Source organism: Mixophyes fleayi, chromosome 2 (assembly GCF_038048845.1).
Source record: "Mixophyes fleayi isolate aMixFle1 chromosome 2, aMixFle1.hap1, whole genome shotgun sequence".
Lineage (NCBI taxonomy): Eukaryota > Metazoa > Chordata > Amphibia > Anura > Limnodynastidae > Mixophyes > Mixophyes fleayi.
Genome location: NC_134403.1, coordinates 201,732,425 through 201,745,439, shown reverse-complemented (window position 1 = coordinate 201,745,439; position 13,015 = coordinate 201,732,425).

Sequence of the window (13,015 nt, the reverse complement as noted above, 5' to 3'; positions counted from 1 at the left end):
TTGTCAGTGCTTACAATACAAATGGACTATTCACCCTTTCATAACCATTCAAATTTTAATATTTTAGAGAATTGTCTTAACTAGCAGGTTAACACATTTATGGGAGTTGTATAAGGAATATGGGCAAGTATATTTACATGATACTATCTAAAATGTATTTAAACACATTTAAACTTGCAAGCTCTTGTCATATGTATAATTTGGGCCCTTTAATGCCATCATACCATATACACAAAGGCTTAGATCTTTAGTTGTAGAGCTGTGTGTGTGCCCCTAGTTAAATAATATAGGCAAACCTTTTCCACTGAGATAATGTATTTATCCAAGCAGTTTGTTAGCATATAGCATCAAGCAGCATGCTGCAATTCTGGGACAATGTACATGACTCTAGGGTTCAATCCTGGAATCTGAGTGGTTACTGTACCATTGTCCAGAACTGGAAACTGCCCATATTCCATTAATTTTATGGCCAGTATTTACAGCAAGATTTTGTTACATGTTATGATTTATTCTGCTTACTCCATGGCAGCCCTTACAATGGGTAACACCGTAATTGGCTGATTAGAGGCGGTGAGCACAGCTGAAGGGTAGATAAGGTGACTCCTCCTGCACTCTCTTTCCTGTCTCAGCTGGGAGGAGGTTTTTCTAGTGTAGTGAGACTATTTTTGTATATTTGGGCTTACCTTTCTCATAGGTTTGGCTTACCTGGGATGCTTCCGGTCTATCCTTGGATAGAAACTGCAGGGCTGATGCAGTATATCTCCTGTTTTCTTGCAGAAGATTTATTGATACATCTGCCTCGGCAGTTGTATCTTTTTGGAGGATCAAATGCTGGTACAATTCTTCGCACTGCCCCTTAAGTTGCAGCAGGGGACCTGTGCCCATGTTGTAAGCTGAGTCAAGGAGTAATTCTGGGTGGTTGGCACTAGTTTAAAAAATATTTTGGGATACTGCTGTTGCTACTGCAAATTTTTGAAAAGAACCTGTACAATGGATTTGGAGCCCACCCCTAAAAAGCTGAATATCCCTACTTAGAGATTTTTTTTTTATTTTTCTGTTTATACAGTATTTGTGGAGCTTGTACAGGGGAAGAGAACCTGTGGGTCCAATAATTGTGTGGCCCATGTGATAATTCATTGTCAAGATGGCTATATAGGAGTGCTCTGTGCAGTATGTGTTTCTTAGAAATGGAGGTTTTCACCACCTGAAGAATGTAAACACATAACTTCCTAGATTATGAAACTTATGCAGGTTAATGAGGATCCAGAGGTTGTGAGGCATGGTCTGTTTAAGAATTTAGATTAGATATCCAGCAATGAAGAACATGAATTTGGTGAATAGGGTGATAGGCCGGGGGGGGGACCATCCACAGCAACCCTGATCTGAAGGCAAAAGGTCAGGTCTACCAACCCAGGTGTACAAGCAAGGGGGTAGCCTAGCAGAGAGTTACCCAAAAGGAAGCAGTTCTAGGTGCTGGTGTAGGAGAGGACGGTGGCAAAGTAAGCCCAGCAGCAACAGACAAGGTGGCATAGGCGGTCCATCCTGTCACACAGGCAAAACCTTGTAGCTGTATCTTTAAGACCACCTTATAGGAATGTCAGAATTGCATCCCACCAAGCCCCACTGGCCTAACGCACTAGCCTCCTAAGCTTGGGATTGTGGCATCAAGTCCCATCTGGGGTAGAAGTTAAATTTTACTTATTCTTCACCACTTGCCACTTGAAATGGTGGTTTCACACTTGTTGGGACCGCCCAAATGGTTTCACCAATAGGTCACATCAAAAACAATCCTGTGGGATTTTTTTTTTTTCAAAATACATTGCCAAGTGTGACACAACAGATGATCCTGTTCCTCCAACAGCATGGTTGGATTGTCAACCTAGCAAAGCCATCTTATGCCCTCCACTCCAATTCAGAATAGTTTTTGTTTTTTTACAATAACAGGGAAAAACAATCAAAATGCAGTCTTCGGCGAAGTCTAAAAGCTTATCTCCACTCCGTATGTTAGTAATGCTTCTGCCAAAAGCATGCGTCCATAGGCAAGGTGGTTTATGCAACAACTTCAGCTGCATTTACTTGCCCAGTGGGATTGCAATTCAGACTTTCTAGACCTTATGGTCAGTCTTTCAAAAATCACAAGTCATTCAACTGGTGGCAGCATCCTAAGATTTGGAAATCAAGATGTGATTCTTTCAAAATGTAAATGTTTTAGAAATGACAACCGTTTAGCAATTCAGACGTTTTGGTCTGGCCTACAGTCTTTTTATGTAGAGACCCCAGGGGCAACACAATGAAGTTGTGGGCAGAAAACAATCTGATATCCTTGCTCTTTATGTAGCAGGTAAATGCAATACCATAGCAGTTGGCCTTATTAATGTAAGGCCCATTTACCTGGATGGATCAGACAGACTAAGTCTTTTCAGTTGCTAATTCAGTGGTTGTCTTCCTGGTATGGACCTAATGCCAACAGCCCAGAATGCCAAGGTAGTTTACTCCTGTCACAGGAACAGGGCTCTTAGATGGAAGTTCTACATTATTGACAGAACATATATGCCAAGTTGTGTTCCCTCCTTTTCCCATCATTGCCTCCACGCTGAATTTGTGACAAGCCTTCCATTGTTCGGCCTCACTGCCCATGGTTTGCAGTGGCATGGAGAATGCATTGAGGGCAACCTTGGCTTCTATTATGCTGATCAGATCTTCTATACCAGAGACCAGTTCTTCAACTGATTCCAGACTTATTTCTTTAATGGAATGGAGATTGAGCTAACACTATTTTGATACAACGGTGTCTGATTAAGTGATTGATTGTACTGATTCAAGCAGGGAAAAAAATTCTATTATGCAAAATATTAATTTTGTCAAGAAGATGGAGTATCCCATGGTGTATGATAAAGATCTGACTTTCTGCACTTGAAGGTTGGGTATCTGCACCTGGTATTCTCACCACTAAGCTAGCACTGCAAGACCTTTTAAGTTTATTTTATTTTTATTTTTTTTTCTTCTCTCCAAGCAATGAAAAGATTACGGCCTAAGATCAATCCTTTTCTGGCTCCTTGGGATTTCAATATTGTTTGGATGCCTTGATTTCAAATCCATTTTAACCTATGCAGCATATTCCTCTAAAGTATTTTTTAGTAGTGATTACATCTGCTCATCGACTTGGAGAACTGCATGCTTTGTTGTCCAAGAAGCCTCTTGAATATTAAATATGTGGTCAAGATAGTGTAAGAACAATCTGCTTATTTCCAAAGTCTCTGTTCACAACCAATTAATAAAAAGTAATAACTGTTGCATACTGTGAGTCTTGTTAGAGCAATATTGTCTCTTTCTAGAAAAATTTCAGGAATACAGCAACTTTTCGTTCAGGGCCTTGCTCATGTGGATGTCATGGCGAAGAAATGCAAAGATTCCCAGATTTTTTACCAAAACTAATCCAAAAACAGAAGGGACAAATGCTCTGACTATTCCAGATGGGGTATGTCTTTCTTTTGGTTTTCACTGATCACTCGCATGCTAACAATTAAAGTAATTGCATTGTTTTCCAATAAGCATTGTCTATGCGATTTTGTGTGGTTCCAAAGCACAAGCAATTTAGCAGTTCAATAAATAAGTACAGCCGATACACATGCTGCGCTCTCTGCTGGATCCAGCTAGACAGTCCTTCAGTCCAGAAGGCTGTTGTCAGTGTGACTGTTTAGCTAGTGCCAAGGAGCTATGTGTGTGTGTGTGTATATGTGTGTATATATATGTGTGTGTATATGTGTATATGTATATGTATATATATATATATATATATATATATATATATATATATATACACACACACATACATTTAGTGATACAGTGAAGACAATAAAGGTGACTTGGCAAGCCTCCATAGGTTCAGGCTCCAGGAAGGTCCAGTGTAAAGCAGTCCATACGTCAGTTCAAACAACCCTCTCCAAGGGTGGGGGGGGGGGGGGGGTCTGCTCTCCAGATGATGCCTACTTAGGTTTCCTGCCTCAAACTGGTCTATTAGCATTACACAGACAATATAATTCCAATCATTTATGCCCTATCATCGATAACTAGCGCACGCAATGTGCAATCCTTTTGGCGAATGAACCGGACAACTGTGGATAAATAGGGGGTTAGAATGATACCAAACATGACATGCTTCCTGTGACCTGAATTTAAAATATCACTAAAGTGTACATATAAACTTATAATATATAACTATAAACCAAATAATATCTGCTCATAAATGACTGTGGAATGGAACCATTATAGATGTGAAATATATATTTAAATGAATGTGCGAGTGCATGCTTCATCGTACGATTGCGCCATGACATGGGGCATACTGATCGCAATCGCACGGTAAAACAATATTAATATACTTTCATCCAATTATACGACTTTGACAGCGTCACCCTTTGATGGTATCTTAAACTATCACCTTAAAGATTTTCTATGCAGGATCTCAGTACCATGTTTCATTGCTCTGTAATATAAGTCCCCCTTTGTGTATGACCACTCTGTCTGTAGATCTCAGACAGGTTACCATAAAAGAGTCATAATCCGAGAAACAATCTTTCTTTTACTATAGAACATATACCTCTGGAGCTTGGAGATAGCCTTTTGTATGCCCTTCAAGGGTGCAGTAGAACATGTATCAACAATATAGAATATCCTACAACCATTCTTCATGTGTAACATGTTCATCTGGCCAAAGCATGTCTTTTAGATCAGACAACATTAAATAATGCATGTTCACCAATAACATCATCCTATGTCTATCAACAATGTCCTATACGATCTCCTTCAGCTAGTATATACACTCTAATACTGTCAACAGTTCTTTTCATCAACACTTGTGGGATGGGCTATTGTCTGTTCGTTCTTCCCAGTCTCCCAATACTCAAGTTTCTTTGTATGTGAAACAGTGATCGGCCTGACAAATATTGGGAGACTTCAAACTAAGGGACCTAGCTGTCTTACCTTTCCTCTAGTAACCTCCCACCCCATAATTTGGGTATCTCAGAAATACTTAGTGGATAGAGAACTAGTCCTACTTGGTATAAACTCTGAGGCACTTGAGAGCACACCCAGCACTGTTTGGTCTACAACCTTACCCACCCAAAATGATAATCATTCTTAAGGATGCATGCTCTAGTCCGAATATTACTGGACTGGCATCGCTGGATGCACGTCTCCAATTATGGGGTCAATGTACTTAGGAACGTAATACTCCTTAGACAATAGCCCCTCGCACTTTCTCCAAGCTCCCAGGTTTCCAAATTTTCCTTTACCCGTGAATTGAATAAAGTAATTGGCTGGACTGATTGTGCTAACACCTTCTCCTTCATCCCCAACTCCTCAGTATCACTGCCTGAACCAGCCTCTGTCACCTGTTCCCAATTGAAAGAATTGACTGTCCTGAAAAGAGAATGAGAGAGAGAAACACAGAACAGGAACAACTACTACTTCATGCTGAACAACTGTCTTTGCAAAAGTTCTTGGCTCAGGTGTTGTTAACTGCAATTGGGGTCTCCCAGAACAGATTCATGAGTGTAATTAGAACCTTCTCTGGGTGTTGATGACACTGCAATGGATGGAATGGGTACCAGTGTCTCTCTGCTACCCTTAAGGATGTGATGCTGGTCGTCAACACTTGGTACCTATCTGTCAAACAACCTGAGCAACTTACTCTCCCAGTCCAACATCCTGATAGTTAATGTAACACCTCAGGAGACAGTGTTTCGAACGTTCTCGGTTGCTGTCTCACTATTTGCTTCTCTTAAGGTCTAAACCAGTCTCTGTTACAAACTCATCACAAGAAAAGTCAAAAACATTTCAAAAGATGACAGGTTAAGAGGCAGTTTAGGAATGATTTTCATAGTGGGGAAGACTAGTGGCCGAAGCTACCAGCCGCTCCAATCAAGTTTCAACCCTCATTCTATTCAATTCGTTCTAGCTAGTACCATTACTTTATTTTCCGACTGGTTTGTGGCTAATCAAAAGTATGTAACTCACTATCACTGCTCATGCATTATACAGTTATTACCAATGACATGAATACTCCTATCACCCTTTATAACTAGTGATACCACATCAAATAACAAAAAGCCCTGAGTATGACACAGCAATACATTAGAATCATTTCAATACACCTTTACCCAGATTTTTCATCGGTACACTAGTGCATACTTGAGGATCCTGCAAGGTGGTAATTTGCTTAAGTGGACTTGTTTTACCTGGAGAAATCCATCTGTAGGAGGGGTATGGGATGGCTCTATTGGTATTGCCTTCCTGACACACACTCTCATTCAAGACAGGACATTGCCTTCCTACTAGCTTGAGAAGAAACTCTTACCAACTCGCACATACCTTGTGTACCTAGCTGAGCCAGACCATGTTCTGCCTCCGCTAGACCTGGAAGATACACTCTTGGAGCTACTGGTCTACCTTGTCCATCTCTCCAGGGTCCAGAAGACTCCTGACCATCTCCCTTCACCTTTCACACTGTTTATTCGTCAGGTAACACAAATCTTATATATTAACTAATTTGTGTGGGTGTGTGTGTATGTGTACGTGTGTGTGTACAAAATTTAAAACAATACAAAGAAAATGCAAAACAGATTTGTCTGCTGTCTATTTGACAGCTATGTCTGCCCTGTTGTGACAGTCATGTACAGTCATGTGTGTAAGTGTGGACTTAACTGACAGCTACTTCTGTTAGTAACTGTGTCACTGTCACAAGTCCTCCATGTAATGTCCTACTTATGTACTGCCATTGCTATAAAAAGTTCTTCAGTTGCCTCAATGTCACCCCCTATACTAGAAAAATACTGAAGAACAATCAATTGATTTTCCCTCTAACAACTCGCATGCCATTTTCAATCCCACACGTTCAGCTACTTGGCTAAGTGAGAAGGACAAAGGGGTCCATTTCTATAACACTTTCTTCAAATATAACAGTATCCAATACATGTCTGTCTAACAGTGAAAAAATATTTTACATTTTCTAGGGTTTCACATTATGTCAGGTCTTGTGGCAAAAATCCAACTCCAATGTTCTACACTGAGATGCATATCTATATGACTAAATTTACTTTTAGCTAGTTTCTTGTCTCCCACACTTTATGTAAAGGCACACTGCACAGGAGACAAACAAGGCAGATATGCAAGCTATAAAACATGAATCCTATTTCCACTATTTCTCTGCTTAAAAACAAACACTAGCTGCTTCCATGACTTATGTCAATCTAGTGTGTGTATCCCTGACTTTGATGTCAGAAATGTCGTGTTTTTTTTATATCTTTACATCCCTTGTCAGTATCTCACTCTTTTCTTGTAAAGACTGTGAAATAGGAAAGCAAAGAAATAATAAGAACACAAGGATATGAAAGCAAACAGAAAAGCAGACAAGGAGATGTTCCAGCAAACATGACAGCTGGATTGGACACTATGGGAAAATGGCTCTACTTATTCCACTACTCCCCTTAGCTATTCACTAAACTATGAACCCCTCCCCATACTTAACTGGGGGGGTAACGTCACCCGTCCAATCCATTGTCGTCCATCGTTAGCGCATATGGAACTCGGTATCACAATAACTATGAACCTTTGCGACAGACTTTCTAAATAAAATAGAGAAGTGCAAAATTAACCCTTAGTTATGCATACTTTGTATCTCGCATGTGTTTCTACCTGAAATACATAAAAACAACATTAGAGCAAAGTATATACATACTTCATTTTGAATAATGACTCAGCCAAATAAATTATGAGCCACTGCAACCTAAAACAAAGTGTGTTACAATGATCCATTGTTAATTTGTCTTTCAAGATAAATTTTTGGACTTCTCTATCAATCCCCTTAATCACTAAGCATATCTTTCTTTTGTTTGTCCTTATCTATGGAAAAAGAAGAAAAAGATAGTTATTTTCAAATAACAAAGAAAAACAAACATTTTCATCTTACCATCGGCCAGCGATCAGGAAAGCAAACACAAGACAACATAAAACAAACAAGCAATAACACCATACTTTTAAATCAATTTCTTTCTAAACCTGCACACTGATACTTACCACAGATTAACATTTACCCTGCCTGGTTGTAGGACTACAGGTATGACCTGACCCCAAGAGTTGGCTACCATTCTCCTGCAAAGCATTTGCTGCTAAAATGTGTGCGGGCAACTGTTGAGAACCCTCTGAGACTTGTGTGCGCCTTCTCTGTGGGTATCTGTGTAATTCCCCCTTAGGTGGCCCAAGTCTCTTCCGCTCTTGTCATTGTACAATCCTTTGCTTGGTGTTCTGTTTTAGTGCATCTAAAACACTTCCTCAATTAATGTTGTTTCCTTTCCTTAAACCAGGTGTTATTATACTGTGGTCGTGTGTGCAGTCCCTCTTGTGCTTGGATACTTACCATCATTAACCTATCACTTAGTGTCTCTTTCTGTTTATTTGTATTTTTATCGTGTTTTATAGCTGACTCCCTGAGAGCATCTACAGTGATCCCTCTCCAGTTCGCACCCTGATTTTCAGATTCTCCCTGAGACCATTCATTAGTACTATAACAGTTAGTTCCCTGTGATGTACGTTATCTTTTATATCTGATATCCCTGTGTACTTAGTCATTGTTGACAGAGCTCTAGCAAAATAGTCTGTTGCCATCTCACTATTCTTTTGTTTGATAGTGATAATCTTGCTCCAGTTCACTAACACTGGAAAATATATGGCCAACTGTGAGATTATACGTTTAACATTTTCCTGATTATCATCCTCTGTTAAGGATCTATCCTCCTCCAACATATAATTCTTAATAAAATTTTGTATATCAGTATCGAGAGGAAAACCGGCTCTCAACACTACTCGCCAATCTTTATTAGTTGGCTCATATACATTACCAAAATATCTAATAAACTTCTGACACTTGGCCAAATCTTTTCTAGGATCAGGGAAATCAGACATAATTTAAAACATTTCAGATCTAGTCCATGGACAATGCATTGCTACATGTTTTATGGGAACTACACCATCTGTGTCCGCCTTCCCATTGGGAACTGCTGTTGTGCGGACAGGATGTAAACCCACCAAATCCCTACATTCTGGACTACTTGCTGGAATTACTGTTGCAGTACAATGAATGTTCCTCCTTCTATTCATTTCTATATTATTCTCGCCAATTTCAGCCATTGCCCCTGCTGGTGGGACCGTTCCTTTCCCTTGTCCGTGTGATGCCTCTTGAATGTTACTGGCACGAGCAATGGCTGAAATGACGGTGGGTTCATTTTCTTCTTCTGAAACATTACTCAACATGACTTAATACAACATACAGGTTACTGGTTACATTTTTAACATTTTTGCTATCGGCTGTATTTACCACCCCAACCGCATTTGGCGGCGGGGGCGCGCTTGCACTCAGTTCTCAATGCTTCTCAAAGTGCACTTCTGGAACGCTCATTTCCGGTACGTTTACTTCCGCATGTATTAGTACCCTGTCACGTGTTGTTACCTTGCTGTTGCCACAGTTTTAAACAGCCATCATGTTCAATTCTCATTTTTGTTGATTCAATCAACCGTACTTTATCGCTAACATTATTCAACACCTCTGAATTAAAACTACCGATCTTTGGGAAAGGTCTCACACACTCCCGGGTCATCTTGACCCATTTGTCGCAATACGCAGTTGCGTACGCACCATATTTATTATGCATAATATTCCTTACCAAAACAACCAGCCCTTCCTTAGGCAGCACACAATTGGCCATCTCTTATTGACCATGGACGATTTCAATAGGTACGTCCCCTCAACTCCACATCACTGAACAATAACACTCAATTGTTAACGTACTCAATGGAGAAACAACATAATTTCCTCCCATATGTCCCAAGTCACAATCACGGCTGCACAATCAACCATGCGGTCCGATCGCACCGCTTACAGATACTATCAGTAAGCTTTGCGATTACTATTGGAAATACCATGAAAACCTGTTGTTTTCGCTTTGAGTGTACCTGCCATGTGTACTCTGTGGCGTCTCTTTATCCCCTGTTCTTTGTTAGAACAGAACGCCACTCACACAAAGGTTTCTTTATATCCTGTTATCCTTTCAAACAGAACCTTTGTTTTCAGGTCACCTTTTTACCGTGTTTCGTCAGACACACCTGAAAAACACCTCTGTCTCTTTTCAACAGTAAATCAACTCTTCTCTTCTTCTTATAATCATACAATTCACATACACATACAACTTTGTTTTCTGCGCAGAAAATTCATTTCCCAAACAATAGTAATATTTTTTTCAGAGGCTTTAGCAAGTTATTATACTATTCATATAACAAACTATCAAAACAACTGTTTAAATACGTGGCAACAACACCGGAAGTACACATATGCAAGAAGTACACATACGCTATGCAGTACTATACATTTAAAAGGCAAAACGACAATAAAAAGAAACAGTTTTCTTCCTTGTCCCTAGATTCAAGTTAGCGCTCCTTATATTATGCAAAAACAGACATTCAGTTTCACAACACAGAATCATGAACAGGTTTTAAACACATTGCGTTCTTACCCGTATATGACGCGTCACTCCACCCTTTGTTGAGGAACTGAATACCGTAGGCTTTGTGCATTGTCCGGTAGCTTAACTTTCAGCTGTGAGCCCCCAAATTATTAAAGTAATTTCATTGTTTTCCAATAAGCGTGGTCTATGCGATTTGTGTGGTTCCAAAGCACAAGCAATTTATTTATCAAAAGCAAAAGTTTATCAGTTCAATAAATAAGTACAGTACAGCCGATACCTGATACATACATACATGCGCTGCGCTCTCTGCTGGATCCAGCTAGACAGTCCTACAGTCCAGAAGACTGTGGTCAGTGTGACTGTTTAGCTGGTTTCATGGAGCTGTATATATACATTTAGTGATACAGTGAAGACAATAAAGGTGACTTGGAAAGTTTCCATAGGTTCAGGCTTCAGGAAGGTCCAGTGTAAAGCAGTCCATAGACTGCTTTACACAACCCTCTCCAAGGGTGGGGGTCTGCTCTCCAGATGATGCCTACTTAGTTTTCCCGCCACAAACTGGTTCAAACTGGTCTATTAGCATTACACAGACAATATCATTCCAATCATTTATTCCCTATCATCGATAACTAGTGCACGCAATGTGCGATCCTTTCGGCGAATGAACCGGACAACTGTGGATAAATAGGGGATTAGAATGATACCAAACATGACATGCTTCCTGTGACCTGAATTTAAAATATCACTAAAGTGTACATATAACCTTATAATATATAAATATAAACCAAATAACATCTGCTCATAAATGACTGTGGAATGGAACCATTATAAATGTGAAATATATATTTAAATGAATGTGAAAGTGCGAGTGTATGCTTGCATGCTTTATCGTGCAATTGTGCCATGAGACGTTACATGTGGCGTACTGATCGCAATCGCACGGTAAAACAATATTAATCAATATACTTTCTTACATCCAGTTATATGACTTTGACACAGTAATGGCCTCTGCCTTTTCATCCAGATTTATTGTGGCAGGGTCCATATCTGCATCCAGATCCAGAGAAACTGGCTTTAGCCTGGAGATTGAGCAGCACAAGCTTAAATCAAACGTGGTGTCAAAGCAGGTAATTACTTCCTCTTTAATGATGAGAGAGAAGAATTTCTCAAATAACTATTACAGGATCTGGAAGAAGTTTGGTGTTTGGCTCCAGAATGAATCCTGTTGCAGCCAATCCGCGGATCCCAGGACTTCCTCCAGAATGGGTTCACTAAAGGCCTTGCGGAATCCACTCTTAAGGTACTGTTGACAGCGCTGAATTTATTCTTGGACACTAATTTAGCCATGCAAGATTTGATAGCTTTCAGGCACTGAAGAGGATTCAACCATCCACAAGACCATTTGTGGCTGCTTAGGCCCTTAATTTAGTTTTAAATGCGCTAATGTCTGATCCTTATGAAACTCTGCTGAAATTCTTCCTGAGATGGATGACATTAAAAGTTGTTTTCTTGAAAGCAATTTCATCTGCTTGCCCAGGTTCGGAGTTACAAGCACTTTGATGCAAGGAACCTTTTCTCAATTTCAGCTTAGATAAATTGTTAGAGCCAATTCAGAACTTCTTCCGAAAGTGGTATCCAGATTAATCAGGAAGTAGCAGTGCCTTCCTTTATCCACAACCAAAAGATGAAAAGGAGAGTACTGCATTCAGTGGATCTAGTGAGAGCAATTTTCATATATCTGTCTAGAACAGAAGCAATCAGGGAGACAGAAGAGCACCTTCTTCTTACAACTGGGTTTAGAAGAAGGTATGTTCCCTCTAAGCAAACGATCTAAAATTGGATTAGAGAAAAACAAGCCTACAAGAGTAATGATTGCAAGGATTATTTAGTTTCTTATCCAATTCTTTTTCTTTGAGAGAGTTAATTACAGCCATAACTATGGAATGTCCCAAACCTATACAATAGGGAGGACCCTAAACAGTCTTTACCCATCAAGAGAAATTAGCTACCCATAGTTATGGCTTTCATGGAGTCTCTAGAAGAAAAGGAATTAACGATAATCTGTTCTTTTGTGTGGTTGTTATTTACTTGGTCTTGCAGAAACCAGACCACAAGTCGCATGGAAATTTTTTCTGCAAGGCTTTAAGAGAGAACATTGTTATCCTCAGCTTCCAGTTCCTATGTATACCTCCTCATGTAGGGGTAGTAACATAGAACAATGGGCTTTTTTGCTTCTGCTTTTCTCCATAGATTTCTGTTTGGCAGTCAGAGTTAGAACACTATTCCTGTTTAGAACATTACGGTGACCTTTTTGACCAAGGTTCATGTGACAGAATGGGCTTACTCTGCCACCCTGGCTTTCTCTCTTGTTTATCTGTGGTTTTACTGCTGTGTCTCTGGATACCCTATTACTGCAGGGGCAAACGCATGATTTTTTTTCCCTCCCAAAAAAACTATAGAGCTGCTGTGCATGCGGCCGTGCATGTTCAGCAGCTCCA